This window comes from Pleurodeles waltl, chromosome 3_2, assembly GCF_031143425.1.
Source record: "Pleurodeles waltl isolate 20211129_DDA chromosome 3_2, aPleWal1.hap1.20221129, whole genome shotgun sequence".
Classification (NCBI taxonomy): domain Eukaryota; kingdom Metazoa; phylum Chordata; class Amphibia; order Caudata; family Salamandridae; genus Pleurodeles; species Pleurodeles waltl.
Genome location: NC_090441.1, coordinates 23908951 through 23927037, shown reverse-complemented (window position 1 = coordinate 23927037; position 18087 = coordinate 23908951). Strand labels below are relative to the sequence as shown.

Sequence of the window (18087 nt, the reverse complement as noted above, 5' to 3'; positions counted from 1 at the left end):
CAATGTCAAATAAACATAGTAAAAGTTTTGCATCCAGCTGAAGATACACTGAATGTTAATACATTGGTTTCACAGTTTTATCAAATTCTTGACCATTCGAATACAACATTATATTGGAAACTAAAGGGAATAACAGCAGTCAATATTGCCAGAATATGACATTCACTCAATATCACAAAATAAATCCCAATACAGTATAGTAAATATACATGATCTAAGTATACCTAAAAGTTATGGGGAAGAAACAGCCTGCTGCTACTATCATTTCCGGTATTTGTTGTCAATTATGCATGATACAGGCAAAATAGTTATACAGAGTAAACTACAAAGCATACGCAGTCAAGAGCACATAGTTCAAAATGAATTAAAATGAACGACAAAATACAAAAAAAATGATATCATGCCTGTCAGTGAAATGACTGAGATCAAAAATATTATGCCCACTTACTATGCACACTTTGTGGTATACAGTGGTTACAATCTGACCAAATGGGCTCAATAATCAAGTTGCATGCAGGCTAAACGTTAACCCTCCATCCACCTACACAAAAAAGAAAGTGAGTTTTCTACATCATTAAATACTAAAAACAGCACAATACAATATCGGGCACAAATATAATCCCGCCCAAGTGGGCAAGATATAGATCAGCACACTACTAGAGAATAGTCCAGAGCATTGCAATTCACACACCACACAGAAATTATAAAAGTGTCATACTAAATACTCCACAGCCTTCCATCCTCTCATATTAACATAAAAGTGAAACTGCAAAGTATATCACCCAAGTGTCTTCAGTTTTTTGGAAGAAAAGTGTAGCAAACCCCCCATCTCCCACTCCCGCCCCTCTCGTCGGGGTCTCCTCTCTAACCCAGCATGTCAGGTGAGAGTCCCTTCCTCTCCTCCCTGAAATAAAATAAAAAAATACAGGTATCACAAGGCGCAGAGAAAGACACTGTCAAATTACATTACTTAAATGCAACACAATACCATTGAACCTGTTGTGCCATGATCTAATAATCTAATAAACCTATGTGGAACCAGACTGCATTTATCAGTGAAACCCAGATAGTATACTCAACATGGACATGTAACTCTTCATCAGAGTTGAAACCACCTTGGGCTTTGGTGTTTAGTTCTATGATAAGTTTTGACTCTCATTTCCTTAGTGTGGCAATCCTGTCACCTCCCCTAGGGTCATTTCTCACATATTCTGCACCATAAAATTTAAATTATAAACAAAGATTAATAATAAATATATTTAAGCAATATTAGGAAATGTATTTAAATGTTATCTAATAACCTTCCCACCCCATACTGCTTACAAACATAGCAATCTGCACCTAAAATATAAACAATGAAATCAGTATTACATACTATACTTAATTATTATCAATCATATGTTTAAGAATTATTAATTATTACCTAATTAACTTCCCACCCTTTACCCCTACAAACCCAACAACCAACTACAACACTATAAATTAGTATTAACAGTTAAATTTTAAAAAATCACTTAAAATTACAAACAATATTAAACAAATTAATAAAAATTATACGAACAATAATAACACATAAAATGAATTTATGAACTTAAACTATATTATTGAAAATGATATTAACGATATTCTTGTTAGAGATATTACTTACCTGAAAAAACGAAATTTTTGACAAAGATATTTCTGCATCACAATATTTCTGTATCACAAGTTTTTTTCCGATATTTCCGTTTCGATAATAAAAACTTGATATTTTGTCCAAACACCTACATTCATACGTACAGTACCAAATTCTAAACAGTGCTCTGAAAGGGCAATCTAGATCTCAAATCTCTGCACGCAAGTCGAGCTGAGATGTAAATTTATTGTTGAAGAAATATATTAAAATTAATGAAATTATCAACTGATATGTTGTATTGGGTGTCGCTGAGTGTAAGATGAGATACAAAAATAGAAGACATAACAGATTAAGCAGGAGGATTTTTTTTACTTACGTGAGGCTTGCAGGAGGATCAACAACAGTTGAAATATGTGAGTGAACCGGCAGGCAGATTCGATGCAGAACCCACCCTTCCAATAAGGACTCCCCCTGAAGCACTATGTGGCACTCTAGTGCAGACTCCAGAGGAAAATAGGAAAAAAACAAAGGAAGAGAGGGAAAGCATACTTCGTCAAGAACAGGTACAAGATGCTGTCAGTTTTCCACTCAAGGCGGCCTTAATTGTGTTTTGTCTGGCAATCAGTGCACGCCGAAATGGACAAATCTGCTCTGGTATGTTGTACAGAAGAATAACGTGTCAGTCAATTACAGAATATGGGTTCATTTATCAGCTGTGCTAAGGTCAGCCTGTAACTAACCCCATGAAGTACCAGGAAACCATCCTAGAATCTTAGCATCACATGATAAGACTTGCAAGGTGGACAACAAACACAGGCCAAACACAAACCACCAACAAGTAGGTACAGAGGAACAAATATGACGTTAGGGGATGGGAAAGGCAAAGGACCGAATAGAGAACAAAACAGTAATGGTGCAAGAAAGCAAAGACTGGTGAACGAATAAGAGCGAGTAGTGGGAGCAAAATGTTGTCAGGTGCCATAATCAAGCTTTCCATCTTCTATATAATATTACTCTATACTTGACCCAGAACTACTCAGTGGCATGTTTCTTAAATGGCCAATTGACTTAGAACTACTACTTATTGTAACTCACTTTTTTTACATAGTTCTTAAAAATCCACTTCACCACTGAACTGGATTTTTAATTAACATTAAAGATAGTGTTTGAAATAATCTGGAAGCTTGTCTCAAATCAAATATAACAGAGTCATGATTATTTTTCTGAACGTTAGTTTTTCTCATAGAATAGCTACAGGCCTACAGAGTGAAAATTGCTTTTGCAGGTTAGTCATTGTAAGTATATAACGACATTAAATTCTTGCATTAACTACTTTTAAATATGAGGCACCCTACCTTGTGGGCTACAAGGCCTACTTAGGGTGGTGTATTTAATATATAAAGGTAGGTTTCTTGCCTATCAAAAAGAGTTATTTTGACAGGTTCATCAGCAGATTCAAAAAGCTGCAGGAGTCAGGCTTCACATGTAGCCCTGAAGCCCAGTTTTCTTTGTCAGCCTAGTTGCTGGCACAGCATGTCCTGCAGTTCAAAGCTGACATTTAACTTTTTCATGACGTTGGTGTAAATTCCTGCACCATATACTATGGCCTTACTGGAAGGTTAAGGAGGTCAATTTAGAAATTAGCCACTTCTGCCATGTTTAAGGGTCAGTCACCTCTCTTATTCAAAATCTACCTAGCCTCCTTATCAACCCTGATTAAATCATTCAGTTTCACCTGTTATAACTATGCACATGAATCTGCATAGAATTTGATTAACACAGAAAATAATGTGTGACATGGGAAATGTGCCCCACTGAGTGGCCTTCATTAATCATGAAGTGTCTTTATTAAAGGCTTATTAATATTAATTGAAGTATCTGCAAATGTAGTAGAGTGCTATATTAATGAATTGCATTATGTATTTGCTTATTAATTGTAGACCTTAAGTTAGCGAGGTTTTGGAACCCAGTTGCATAGCCTCACATTAAGCTGCACTGTTCTAATAGAATTGTGGGAAATGTATGTCTAGAGAAATTAATTCATGTATTGTTTTCACTGAGTTGACCAAATGTTAGCAGATGTCTTTAACTTTCTCATGAGAATTGCTTGCTAGAAAACATTGTACTAGTTATTGCTACAATGTATAGTTTAATGTGTGATACAGCAATGTTCCCAGGAGCTAACAATGGATGTACTGAATGGAGTATGGATGGATTAAAAAATGTTAACTAACGAGCCTGAAGGTGGGAACAGTAAAAGAGGAGCCAATCATCAACATGTGAAAGACAGTTTAGTTATATCTTAGATTTAGAAATAAATCCTTATTGGACTAAAGTAAACGTACGATTCTTTGACCAATGGCAACATGGAAAGTTTTTTAGATGATTTTATCTTAGCCTAACTACACAGAAAGAAGGGGGCTCATTTTTCCTATTTTCCTCTGTAGAGGTGTGCTCATTCCTACCTCGATTTTCCTCCAGAGAGGATTCTATCTTTAACTTTATTGCTTAGACTTCTGATGTTGAATGCTGATCCCTGGATATTGTTTTCCTAAGGGTTGGGATAGTTTAGCCTCCCTGGTTCTGAACCATTCTCTTTCACGGCCTGTTGCTGATGCTGACCGAACAGATGTCCAACTAACGAAGAGAATTGCAGCTTGCTGACCCATACTGAGGAGAGGTATAACAAAATGATATTGTTCTTGTTGTAATTTTGTCTTTTGTTTCTAGGAACCAACTGCTATTTTGATAGAGCCATAGTTAGATGTTTTCCAAATTCATGTTGACTAAACTTGTTTTGCATGAAGCCCAAGCATCCTATTCTGATCAGAAGGTTAGTAAGGGAAACCCTGACAAGTTAATAGGTTGCTATTAAGCAATGATTGATGTTGCTCAAATGCTGACCCTAGATGTATGCTATTTCTAGTGCGCAGTTGTTCTTGCGATTGATTTGGACTGTGACTCTCAAGTATTAATCAATGCCTAATTAAATTGAGATTCTTTAGATGTTTTGGTCAACCTTTGTTGTCTTTATATGTGTATCAGATGGTTTTGAGATTAATTTAAATGATATTAGCATTGTTGATACAGAGAAATAAACAATCTAACTTTTACATAAAGGTATAGTTGGACCTAATAAGTCATGGTGAGTAAAGATTACTGACTCCAAAGGTATTTATTGTTGTTTATTGATGATTTTGTATTGCATTTGAGATTTATGGTGGGAATCACTCTAAGCGCAGTCAAAAGGTCCATCGAACCTCTAACACGTCCCCTCATAAATTAAAGATAAGAGACCAAATGAGGTCCAATGTGCTAACACAGCCGCCAGCAAGATTCCAGTTCTCCAGGCAGACCCCCTGTGAGTTCCCGAACCATGCAATGGCCAATACGGTCACAGTTTCAACTAGAACATTCACAAATAAACAAGCATTGCAAACACACATATATTGTGAAAAGCTAAATGATAAATAAAACTAATACTACGGCGCCAGCCCTGGCTATCCTGGCAGTCTTCCTCAACAAGCAGGTTTTCATTATTCCAAGGTTTAAACGAGAACCGCCATAACATCTGCTACGTCACTGCGAGAGATGCCTGTAAAAACCTATATTCATCGCATACACTGCATCTGCTATTCACTTTGCGAACGTGCGACAAAAGGGAAAACATTAGCGAATTGGATGCTGGCAGTAGGGGGGGTAAAGGAAAGGTGTCCTTGAGCAAGAAGTAAACATTTTCACATCTCACGCGAAACCCCCAGCAGTCGCTTCGTAAAGAAAGTTGGCGGCATATTCGAAGAGAACGTGTTGTGATCCATCAGAAGATAACAGCTGTGAACTAAGATCATAATATGTTGGTTCACGTATATAAACGGCGGCAGTAAAATGGTTTGCATGTTGGAGAAATATATTTCAAAATGAAAAAATAAATCTCGTGCCAGAAAATAGTTATTTTCTTTCTTCGGAAATAACAGTTCGCACGCTACTGGTATGCGTATTTACTTAATTTTATTTGAAAGGTATCCATTGTAAGGGTAGTTTAAATATGGCGGCCACGTTCGCGCACATAAACGTCGCCAAAAAGCCTTTTCTGTCAGGCCTTTTTTTTCTTGCATATTAAGAGCGTAGCATCACAGACTCATAGTGCCACTCAAGGAAACAAATTACCTTTATCAGCACTCTAGACTTCATGGTTAGAAATATGAGAGCCGTGTCATCGCTACAACCATTCGCATCACTAAATTGAAATGAAAATAAAAATGTAATTGATTTTAAATGGCGATTATTCAAAACGATAAACTAGCATCATCTTTTTACACTGTAGCGTTATTTTAATGTGTCATAGGAAACGTGTTTTTCAGCTCGATACATGTTTGCATGTGATAGCAGTGGCATTAAAGTTTGTTTTTATTATTCTGTCTCCATAAGACCCAGTACCATTTCAACATGGAATGGCATCATACTGAAACGGGGCTAGTTTTCATATTCTCGCGCTAGGCAGGTTGGTAGGAGCCTCGATGATCTCGCGATGCTGAGGTCGGTGACGCAGGGGCGTGCTGCGGCTTGTGGGGTTGAATGTGTTGGGCCAGGCGGTATACGTTCTGCAGGCTGCACGTGGGAGAGGCGACAGGGGATTGACGGACACACAGTGAGTGCGCAGTGGGCAGGAGGGAGGGTAAAAGGCAGTATAGATAGCCTGTGGTAGTAGGCACCCTCTGGAATGCGGCGATGCCACCAAGTGTGACGAGGTAGCGGTGCGGGTGCCCGTGACTCCGACACCTGTCTGTGCGTGTTTGTATTAAAGACACGCCTGCTTGCCCGCCTCTCGCTCGCTTGCGTCTTTGGTATTGCTTGTGCTCTCACCTTGAACGGCTCCTTTGTATTTGGATGCACCTTAGCCCAATTCCCCCTGTGTCCGTATTTCAGTCTTTATGGTCATAAAGTCTTCCTCGGCAACTTTTGTTGTACCTGCCCGGGCACGATAATACCTTATTTGGCTTGTGTGTGTGTCGAGCCTGTGTCTCTTTCAGCCTCGCTAAACCTCCTTTTTTTACCGTCTGCTGCGTTTGCTCTCGCTCAACTTTTAGCTGTCTCGCAGCCCTAATTTCTGACCGGGTCGCTTGCTGGCTTCCTAGTTGTTTGGTTTTATAGTTAGACTTGTTTACACAGCCTACTGTACGACCACTGCTCCTTTAAATGTTTCATAACTAGAGATGCAAGTCTTTTCATTTTCCCTATGTGTATGAGGCCTATTAACTGCCCCTCGTATCTCGTAACTGATACCCGAGCAGGGGACAGAACACACCAGCTGAATTGTGTATTGTAAATGTAACGTTAAGCAAATAGCCGGTGCGAAAACTGATATACTTTTGTAGTAATTAAAGCAAGAGTCCAAATTGTGTAAATAGGTTGCGCCGTGTAGACTCTTGGCTTGACAGAAGTTTTAACTTTCAGCGATCCACTCCTGTGTAGGTTTTGTGACAGAATTCCACAACCGGATCTCTCGCAGTTGACAGCTTTTTCTAGTGCGTTTTCTCGTGATGGGGGCGGAGATAACAAGTTTTCTCTAACTTTATTTCACCTTGCACAGGGTAGATGGGGCAGCCCAGATGTTAAAAGTTGATGAGTTTGTTCTAGTTATAGACTTCCTCCTTTACAAGGTGACAGATGCTCGTACATGCTCTGTTTTTGGAAGTTGACCCCACCCCCGAGGAGGTGAACTGCACGTACAATGGAGAGACGTATTTCCAAAGTTTCTACTCAAGAATCGTAGGATCTGGAGCTATGCGGTAGAGGCTTGGTGGTGCCTTCAGCCAGACAGCGTATCTTTAGGGTGTGATAACTGTAGTATCTGAAGGTCATTAGTACATTGGACCAGTGCCGCTTGGCAACCTGCACAATGAAGACTTTGCTTGTGCACGTTATTGAAACACCCTTTGCAAGAGGGAGCGGAGCGTAAGAGATAATTATCGGCGCCGTGTCACAATCTTCTCCTCAACCTATGCTCCGCAGCTACAAGTTCTGGTCCTTTGTATGGTGTTTTACTATGACATAAATCATAGGAGCTTCTGGCATGACCTGCGCACGTACATATTAATCATTTCAGAGCGACTTCTCCCCTGTTGTGTGTTTGCAGCAGTTGGCTGGTTCGGGTTGGCATGCACAACTTTTTTTTTTATTTTACCAGCTGGGGTTTATTCTCACATTCTGAAATATTGCTGCAGAATATTTATGGTAAACATTGTTGACTTTTTTTTCCTTTTTTTTTATCGCTAACCTTTCTGACAATTTAAACGGGAGTTGCTTTTTTCAGTTCTGCGCGCTTTCAAAGAACTGTTGTGTTCTTTTTTTTTTTTTTTCTCGCCAGCGACGGATCACCTCCTACGGATTCGTTTTATCTGGCCGATCGTAGTATCATTCAGAAGACTATACGTTCTGCCAGCAGACTGTGCGAATGACCTGCAGCTGTACCACAAGGTCGTCCAGCTTTTACGCTGGTTTTCGGTTTCAAATGTCACCCGTTGAGCTATTGCCTTACACACAGGTAACAGCACAACAAAGCCAAGGCGTGTGTACGGAAATGCGTTTGGGCAGGAGGCGGCATCCGTCGTAAGAATACTATACTTGGGGGTCCTTATTTTAAGCGTCAGTAGGTCATGGTAGAATGTATCCCAGGGTGCAGTGCGCTGAATGTAACTTTAGAAGTGTCACACGTGGCTATGGGGCTTGTGAGGACTGCTACCTTGGTGAGTGCTTTTAGGCCAAAGCAGTTAGGGAGGAAAAGAAACTCGCGATAGGATGAACGAGCCAGGTCAGTTTTTGATAATTCGGAGGCGATCTCCTCATTAACTCTGTATTCGTTTATCCTGTCAATGGTGACGAATTTATATATTTGAAATGTGATTCCTCTGCTTCATGCGGCTGTTGCCAGTTCGAGGCACACAAACCGGAAAACTAAATGTCACTGCAGTTTTTTTTTCGTGTGATGTGGGTTCTTGGCGATTTTTCTTTCAAGTTGTAAAGACGTTTAAATGTGAAACATTCTTGAGATTTAGCATCTACGTGATTTATCAAAATGCAGGTCTTTGCGTTTCCTCCGGTTTCTCCACGTAAAACATACATAATTGAAGAATTGATATGTTGCCACTGTATCTAGTAATTGGATACATTCCTGTAGTTGCGTCGTTTTCAAGATAGATGTAATTGTCTTGAAGTGTAGAGCATGCATGGTAGTTTTCCACAGGGGCTCTCCAGAGTCAGACGTGCCAGGCACGTGAGCGCAGACTGATCTTCTGCTTTATGTCCCTTAGTATCCAAGGTCGCTACTGTATTTCTCAGTAGTGATGTATAAATTTTTGGTTTTCGCTCGGGTATATTTTTGATTGACAGGGTATTCACTTAGTAGGCTGCTAGCCAGATAATGTGCAAAAAGAAGCACTGTTCAATTAGGGAACTGTATTTGTGGATGGAGGGTGGGCTGTAGGTGAGTGTACGTTATGCAAATTTGTCTTCTTACTACTTTTTATGTTAGTTTTTGTTTAGCAATTTGAAACCAAAACGCAAGACTCTCCACTAGGCAAGTCAAATGTATTAGATGACAATATTACATATCAATCATTAAAGTCCTGTAAGAAACAAATATAACAGTTTTAAAGTTGTATTCATGGCAAACCCACTTAACTAGAGGAAGAGAAATGTTGATAGGGTGGTCTTCAATACAAAATTCAGTTTCATAAACTTTCTGCAGTATGTAAGGTCACTTCAGAAAGCTGGTTGGATATATGTGGGACCTAGTTGCACCAATGAGGACAGGGGGTATTGCTTCACTGGAACTTCATCTTTAGTCTATGGATGCTTTGTAGAAAGCATCGGACGAGAAGTAGTCCATTCAGCGTGTTTTGTAAAATCTTTGAATCGATTTCAGCTTTCTCCTCTTAAACTAATATAAACGTTTCCCTTCTTGGCGCTGCACCACAAACTTGTTTGATATTTTAAGTAGTATGATCTTTTCAACACAAGTAACATCTGCTTCCCGTTTTAGCGTGGCATTTATCTAAGTTAATAAAATGTTTGCTGTTTGACCTCTTCCTTTTAATTGCTTATCTCAATGTGTCTTCCCATTAATACTCATCTTGGATGCCTGCCAGGACATTGGCTAAATTTTTCTCATCATTTCTCATTCCATTTGTGGGCAGGCAGTATGTCCTTTTTAGTGAAAATATTTATAGTGGTGTTAAGGTAGTTGGTGAAGAAGTTCTCTACAGCTTTCTTCTGTTCAACCAGTGCTATATTTATGGGCTGATTAGTTAGTCTGAAGTTGGGAGCTCTCTTGGAGCTTTCTAATCTCTCCAGTGTGATCTCATAGGCTATAATCATTGCAACACATTGTTGAAAGCCACTGGCCTTGCTGTTTGTTTCTCTTCTAGTTGGGCTGTTCTCTCCTCCACTTTTTGCTTTTGCTATAACTCTCATCATGGATTCCTGTCTCTGTACTCCAGTGCCATTTGTTTAGATTATATCCCATACATCTTTTCATGTAGCTGTCTGTCAGGGCTCTCTTTCCCTGTAACAAGCCTTTCAGGGAAACTACATCTGAATAGCCTCTGCTTCTGGCATTCAAGCTGTTTGGAGATTAAGCCAGTGTCTGGAAATGGTCAAGTGTGGCCTCTTTCGTAGCTCCAATAGGTGTCCCAGAGGCCAAGCTGCTGCACTCATTGTGATATGGCCATGGCTCCTTTTTTCCAGCAACTAGATATCTTTTAGTCCTCTAGGGGCACTTTCAGTTCTTCAAACTCTACTGTTGGATCCCCCTAGTCTCGCTTCTCCTAGAAGCAAACATCTCCCTGTGGTGCAATCTCGAAGCACCAAATTAAACATTCACTCCCAAGAAGTAGAGTTGCTCCCTCACGTATAAGCCAAGATAATGCTTCTTTGGGTCTGGTCCCGTAGCTGTTTGTATGGCAATTACGTATCTCGTATTTAATTTTCACTTCTTCCACACATCTAAATCAGGATTGGGACTCACCTTTTTATGATCTCTGGGCATATAGAAGGAACACAACAGCGCTTGTTTACTGCAATTGGCCAGAGGCTTGTATTGCTGACACCACCAGTGCGGGTACAAGAAATTCAGATTCTGTATTGCTGTTTTGCCCAGTCTCTTGGAGTCTGGTTCAGTGTAACACCCACAGGAAATACATTAGTAGTGTGCATTTCAGGAGAAAGTGCATTCTGTAGGTTGGTCCTTCACTCAACTTAAAATCGTTGCCCAGTCAGTTGGCCTGTTAGTTCTCTAAAGCCACATTAAAAAATATTATTTTATTTATTTTATTACGCTCTCTTGTAATGTGCGTGGTAGCACCAGAGAAACTATTGGTTCGGTCATCACCCAGTGCGATTTACGGTCCTAAAGTAAACAGAAAGCAAACTACTATCTCAGTTCAGGGCAAGAACATCCAGTGTTGTGGATACTCCATGGTGAGTCCAAACAAATACTAGATATTTATTACAAAATGTCACATTAATTGCTTTCAAGGAGAGAGTCTGGGGGAGTCGGTTTATTTTAATGTTAGCTAGGATTGTCCTTTTATGTAGCAAAAAAAACTCACTTTATCACAGAATCCCCTCTATTGCGAAGTTCTCACACTTTTGCTAAAATAGCTCCTAATCATTATGCTTAAAACGATTCAGGCTGTCTAAAGAACAAATTTTAAAGTATCTTGGTTCTGACGAACTGCTTCAATGTTTAAGATTCAAGCTTCTAATTGACATAGTTTGAATCAAATTCAGTAAAACCCTTTTCAGGCACTAATCTCGTTTTTTGGGATCATTACAAAGTTTAATCAACGTTAGCTGGACGTTTGATTGTATGTAGAAGTGCTATTGTGCTGCAGAGCCCTGTTGATCTAGAGAGTTGTCTGTTGCCATGCCTCATTAAACAAGCATTGGCAACGCCAATAGGTCTCGCTTATGCAAGAGATGTTGGCTTTGACAATGTCTTTTAGCCATGTTCTACAGCATGGCTAAAAGTAAAAAATAAAAAAAATCCTGACACCACCAGCACTGGCTGCGTCATGGAGCTTTTTTTTTTTCTTATGTAAGAAGCCCAGAGGACAGGAGGATGGGGTGCCCCAACAGCATGGACAAGGGAAGTGTGGAAGGGAAGAAACAAGACAATGGGGGATGGGGAGGGGGTGTAGAGCTTAATGGACACAGCTCACAACTCAGAATGAATTCATCAGCAATAATGTTGTCCAGCCAAATACCCACTTTTTTCACAAAGAAAAAAGACAACATTCAGAAACAATTACACGGTTTTCTTCTCAGGTCGAGGCGCTAGTGTCTCTTTGGTGATTCCCTGTCCCACTCAACCAGTTTGGGATCATAGTTATTCCCCATTCACTATTGGTAACATCTGGGAAATGCCCCACTAGTAGTCAGTCTCAAGGTTCCACTACGACTCTTATTTAAAGTCAGTAGTGTTCCAGCTCACAGGCTCTTGATATAGCAACAGGTTCCTCCTAGGCTGTCAGGCCTGGAACAAATCTTTAAAGTAAAAAGTTGTACACTGTTCCAAAAAAAAAAAGGCAATTCATAGGAAAATACTAGATGCAATCCAAATCTTCCAGGAGCAAGAACCCTCATGCATCACAATGGATGACTGGCATCATCATTGGGAAAGCTCCTCATCAGGCTGGTGCTGCAATGCCTGACGGGCTCCCCAGACGGGGTGCTCTTAACCAGAATGCTCAGATAGTAGCAAAAATGAAAACAATAAATAAATAGTTTTCAAGTGGGTACCCAGTCCTTGGCACCCAAACAATAATGGAGAGAGAGGGAAAAATTAAAATTGGTTCACCATCACAATACATGAGTCATTGTTTTAATCTGCAATTGATATGATGGGGACCAAGATTAAAAACACAAAAGAGGAGTACTGGGTGAATATAATGTTACTCACACTATACGAAGGAGGAGAAAACCAAATTATGGAACCTCACTCTACTAAGTCTACATGTTTCGCGTCTAGGTGGTCCAGCCGGATCCAATGACGCTTCATCAGGACAAGAAACTTCTCCAAAAAACTGAACTTAAAGTAGTCAATTTTTTTCACTTGCTCATTTCAACTCGTTAAATAAGGTTACCCTAAATAAATGCTAACAGAAAACTATGGTGAATCAACGCGAGTGAAAATACAGTCACAAAAGATAGTGCACGTATTAACTTGAAGTGCTCAAAGAAAAACACTCATGTGATAAATTAAAAAAGTTTCTGCTTACCATCCCCAATTTCAGAATAGGGTTCAGTAAAGATCGCTTGTCAGAACTAGGAGCTAAAATTCTGAGGATTAATAATCATACAAAAAAGCCATGACATAGTGAGTTCAATGGATACTCAGCTCGCAGTGTGTTATGTTATACCAGCCATAAAAACGCATATTTATTAATTCCTAGGTACAGACAGAGATAAAAAAATCTTACCAGCAGAAATGAAGCGTTCAGAATCCTGGAGTGCGCCCTTTCAATGGGCACTCGCAGCGGTCCCAGTCAGATGAGTAGCTTTCATGTGAACACTTGGTGGTCACACGGTCTCTCCCTTGTGGTCCCGCTCCTGCAGCAATCTGAGGTTTCTTGAAGCTTTCTCAAGTTCCAGATGAGAAGGTTATGACAACACTTCTTGGTTCCACTTGAGTCACAGTACTTCCATGGCATCCTCACTCATCTAACAAGGTCGAAGTGGTCACTCCTTCTTGCTCCCAGTGACCTGAGTCCCCACTGCTCGCTGTCCATGGACACTGGCTGGATCAATGCAGCGAAGTTATCCACTGCTGCCCCGCCTGGCATACAGGGTTTCTCTACTGCTATAGCATAGGGCTTTGGCCCTTACACCATGGCAGTCTTGGACCTCAGAAGCCTTTCCTGGAATAGAGGGGTCATCTCACTGCTACAGCACAAGGCTTTGGTCTCCAGTCCTGGTCACAGGCAGAAGTCTTGCAGAGCTTCCCCCTCCTCACACCGTCTCTCTGGCTGCTTGAAAGATGGCCGTTTTGGGGGTCTCAGCAACCCCTCTCTTTATCCATTCCCAGGCACTAAATATGACTTGGGGTCTGAGTCTTTGAAGTTTTATGTTGGGGTTTTGCTTCTTTTGAAGTGCATACACCTCTGCTCCCCCTTCCTCTTGAAAAGCAGCCTGTCACACCGGGGATGTCTCCAAAGCTGATCGTTCCGCAACCCAGAAGTTTCCAGAGCTCACACAATGATGTCGTCAACAGTGATGTGTATCAAAAGGTTAGCCCAGGGCTCCCAGCCTTACTTTTTGATTCCTTAAAAGCTTCATCATCTTCTTGAGATGTGTGCAGGCCCCTTCCAAGAGACTCCTCGCTTAATCCTGTGAAGTGTACAGAGGAGGCCTGGTCCTCCCCTCCTCAGTGTGTGCCCCACAAAGCTTACAGGAATGCAGCAATCCAAAGATCTCTGCGGGAGGGGGATCTTTCTACCTCCAGTCCTTGTTTCACCATGCAAACTTGGATCTCCCAAAATTGAACCTGGTGCCCTCAATGTTTTGTGCCATCCACAGGTGCACATACACCCAGTGCATATATGCTGCATATGAACACTGCACAGTACTGTATTGTCTATGTACTGAACCATTGAGGCACACATACATGCAGTACTTGCATTTAACATGCTCGCACTGCTCAGCACTATCATTATGTACTTTACCACTCAAAGGCAGATATACACCCGGCACATGCACGCACTGCACTAAATCCTTCAGGTACTGTAGAAATTATCGGACACATGCATGTGCATACACCATGCACACAGTACTCAATACTGCATTGTCCCTGTATGGAACCCTCTCCAGGCACACATACTCATAGCACAGATACACCACTTCTCCATTGCTTGGCACTTCACACCATCCTGATGCAGTCAAGGGTGAGTTAAGCACACAGCAGCAGAACTTTAAAACAAGTAAGCCTTTAGGCCTCACTGCAGTGACACAGGCAAAAAAATAAAAAGAACCTGGACACTCCTGGTCACGTCACAGCATGCTTCCACCACCTCGAGCATGCTGCTTAATTCCTAGGGGTGGCAATAGCCTTCCACCACTATGAGGGTATTGCTTTAGGTGCCTCTCCTGCTCTAACAAGACTACAATCCGTGAGACAAGCCTATGTTATGGCACACACATATCATCCGTGTTTGCTTATGGCAACCAAAATTTGTATTAGGGATCAAGACAGGAGTACAGTTGGGCACTCGGGCTGACAGTCCATTACCCATGCGGGCATCCTTTCCGTCTCAACACAGCAGAAGGATGCTAAGCATAATGAAGCAATCCATAATTGGTCCATGCTCCAAATGAAGTAAGAAGAAGTGAAACTGGCATGTGAGTAAAATGAGCAAATGAGTGGCAATGAAACTAGCGCATGGTAAGCAATGGATAGGCTCCAAGCCCCTTTTAGTAAACAAAATATCTTGCAAGTGATGGTGAATGTGCTAAATTGAGATCTAAAATGTCAAGGAAACAGGGTAACTCGCTTTCTTATTGGCCATGCAACACAGCTCCTTATTCAAAACAATTTGTGATGTGGTAATCCACTGATTTATTAGCTGCGTTTGTTAACATGCATTTCTTAAGGTGTATACAAGGTAATATTTTTCCACTCAGATTGACATTTGCTGCAGTCTTATTTTGTTTTGGTTTTTCTGGCCAGCAGTTGTGCCAAACATATCTATTCACTAAAACATCTTTTAGTCAATGAATAAGCTATACAGTAGTTTTAGGATTATTCAACAAAATGTTTTACTGTCTTAAGGGTGGTTGTGATTAGAATGTTTGCTCTGCTGTACTACTTACTGCTCAGCAGATCACAAATTTAAATCCTAGGAAGGCTGGATCAGCCATCCATACTTCTAAGGTCAATACATTGAGCACCATTATATCAGGTAATAGAAGTATTTACATTCAGTAATTTGAGCTTTTACTATTTGAAGTGCTTAGAAAAGGTGGAAGCAAAGTTTTAAGGGCAATGTAAAAAAAAACCTAATTCTAGTGTTAGTATTTTTTTTTGGTCCAGAGGCAAAGTTGCTTCCCGAATTACCCTTATCTGTCATAACATCGATGAATGGATAGTTTATTGAAAGCAGCTCGCTAGCTTCCTCTGTGAGATTTGAAAAAGTGCAACTTGTCATTATTTTAGAGGTGGCATATTGGAGTATATGTAAATTTTGCGATTGTATATCAGTGACCCCAGTGCTGTTGCTGTGCAACACTCCATTTCACTCCAGTAGGTTATGCAGGATATTTATAAGCAGAGATATTTAGCCTTACTGTGGCATACAAATTACTAGCGTTTCATATCACCCGTCTATTTTTTGTAGCTTGAAGGTTGAATTGTTGTCTTTTTTAAATGCAGCACAATCCTTACCTGCCCCACTGAGACTTGCACTGCTGACTTGGAGTCTTTTGTATTGCTCAAGTTTGAAATAAAAATAGTACTTAATCTTCGCACCCTAATGCAGTGAAACCATTTATAGTGACCATCACTCAAAGGAAGTCACAGAATATGCATGACTTGCCACTCATTAGTGTGCTGATTTGTTGTCCCACCTACGCTGCCAGAAGGATGTGCTCGAAGTCTGTTCCATCGTCAGCCTTTCTGGTCTTACCTGTGACAGGGAAGTTGAAGCAGTTGAATTTCAACTCTTGTCTGTTTATAAGGCAGCTGCTTAACCTACTAACCCACAGTTAATCTGTGGGTTGTAGTACCAATTCGTAATCGAGTCATAGCCAATTCTTGAAGGACAAACTCCCCCATCCTTCGCAAATGGGCTTCAGACCACAACGTAGCACAGAATTAGCTTTGTTAATAGTCATGGAAGAAACCCGTCAACAACTGGATTAAGGTGAACACGCAGCCATTATTCTATTGGACTTCAGTGCTGCATTTGATACTGTGGACTACAGTATACTACTCCGAAGACTATTATCAGTAGGAATTGAAGGCACCACACTCAAGTGGGTTTCCTCCTTTCTGAGAGATAGAACCTTCCAAGTCCTTGATCGTTCCTTCTTCTCCTCCACATTCTCCCTTACATGTGGGGCCCCTCAGGGCTCCTCGCTGAGCCCCACTCTCTTTAACACCTATATGTCCTCATTAGCTAAGATTGTAGCTTACGGTCTCTCCCTTGTATCATACGCTGACAAAACGCAGTTGGTAGTTTCTCTCTCCAGTACTGGCAATGCAGTACAAACCAACCTATTGTCCTGTCTCGCAGATGTAGCTAGATGGATGGCTAATTCTAAACTCAAACTAAATGATGATAAATCGGAAGTAATGTAGTAGGGAACTTCCCTCTCCTTAAGTCTCCAGCCCTGGTATTGGAAGATCCAAAGACCTTCCTCCGCCTAAAGAAAACATAAAAGTTTAGGCTTCTGGCTAGACTCTCGTCTCATGATGGACTGCCACTCCAAAAAGTTGTCCGCAACTTGTTTTGGTCTACTGAGAACAATCAGATTTAAACAAAAAAAAAAAAAAAGTTTTACCATTTTTGGCTAAAAGATTCATCATCCAGGCCCTTATATTATCTCGTCTAGACTATGGCACCTCTCTTTTCCTTGGTTCTCCTGGCTACGTAAAAGAGATTGCAGGTCGTGCAAAACGCTCCCGCACGTTTGCTTATGAACACGCCCAGACACCTCTCTGCTAAACCAGCACTGGCCTCGCTCCATTGGCTTCCCATAGAACAACGTATTAACTTCAAGGCTATTTGCATGGCATATAAAGCCCTCCATAACAAGGGTCCGTTGTTTCTCAGGCAATGTATAACACCTCATACCCCGCACTTAGATCTTCTACCGCCTTGCTGGTCAACACTCGGTTTAGGAAAGTAATATGGGGAGGCAGTTCTTTTGCTGTCAAAGATGCCAACCCTTGGAATTTACACCCTTTGGAACTCAGTCAAGAGCAGCTGGAATCTTCTTTTCATAGGAAACTGAAGACATTTCTATTCATAGCATAGGCATCTCCTAGTTTGGAGGTCTACTTTTAGCACTGGGAAGCCTTCGGGTAGCCACGCACTAAAAATCAATTCACTAAACTGTACCACCAGTGTTGGTCATTGATTAAAAGACTGTTATTTTTTGTGTGCTAATGATGTCGATGTTCATTAAATTGAATATCCTGCTGTTTAGGATAGTAACTGCGTGAACATAATGTCACTGAGTTGGTCTCATCCAATCCACTACAGAAGTATGAGAACGTATGTGAATAGTCACTTTAAGCATTGAAAACTTGTCTTTCGTGTGTATGCCATATTTTTTGTAAGTCTTTTTGCTAATAGTTTTGGTACAGCTATCCTGCTGTTGTGGGACTACAATCACACAGAATCAAATGGCCACTTACACAGTATATCATTTCTGAATGTAGTCTGTGCAGTGTACCACACACAACAAAGCCAAAA

At 40.8% G+C, this 18087-nt stretch overlaps 1 protein-coding gene across 7 annotated transcripts in view; it reads left to right on the top strand.

The window, feature by feature from the left end:
• Nucleotides 1–6091: 6091 nt before the first annotated feature.
• Nucleotides 6092–18087, top strand: part of AKAP1 (A-kinase anchoring protein 1) — a 312712-nt gene continuing 300716 nt past the window's right edge. For 3 of the 7 annotated variants that reach the window (XM_069226645.1, XM_069226649.1, XM_069226644.1), the window contains exon 1: nt 6145–6263. The gene's annotated coding sequence lies outside the window, so the exon portion shown is untranslated. The other 4 variants (XM_069226648.1, XM_069226643.1, XM_069226646.1 and 1 more) reach the window with 3 other exon arrangements.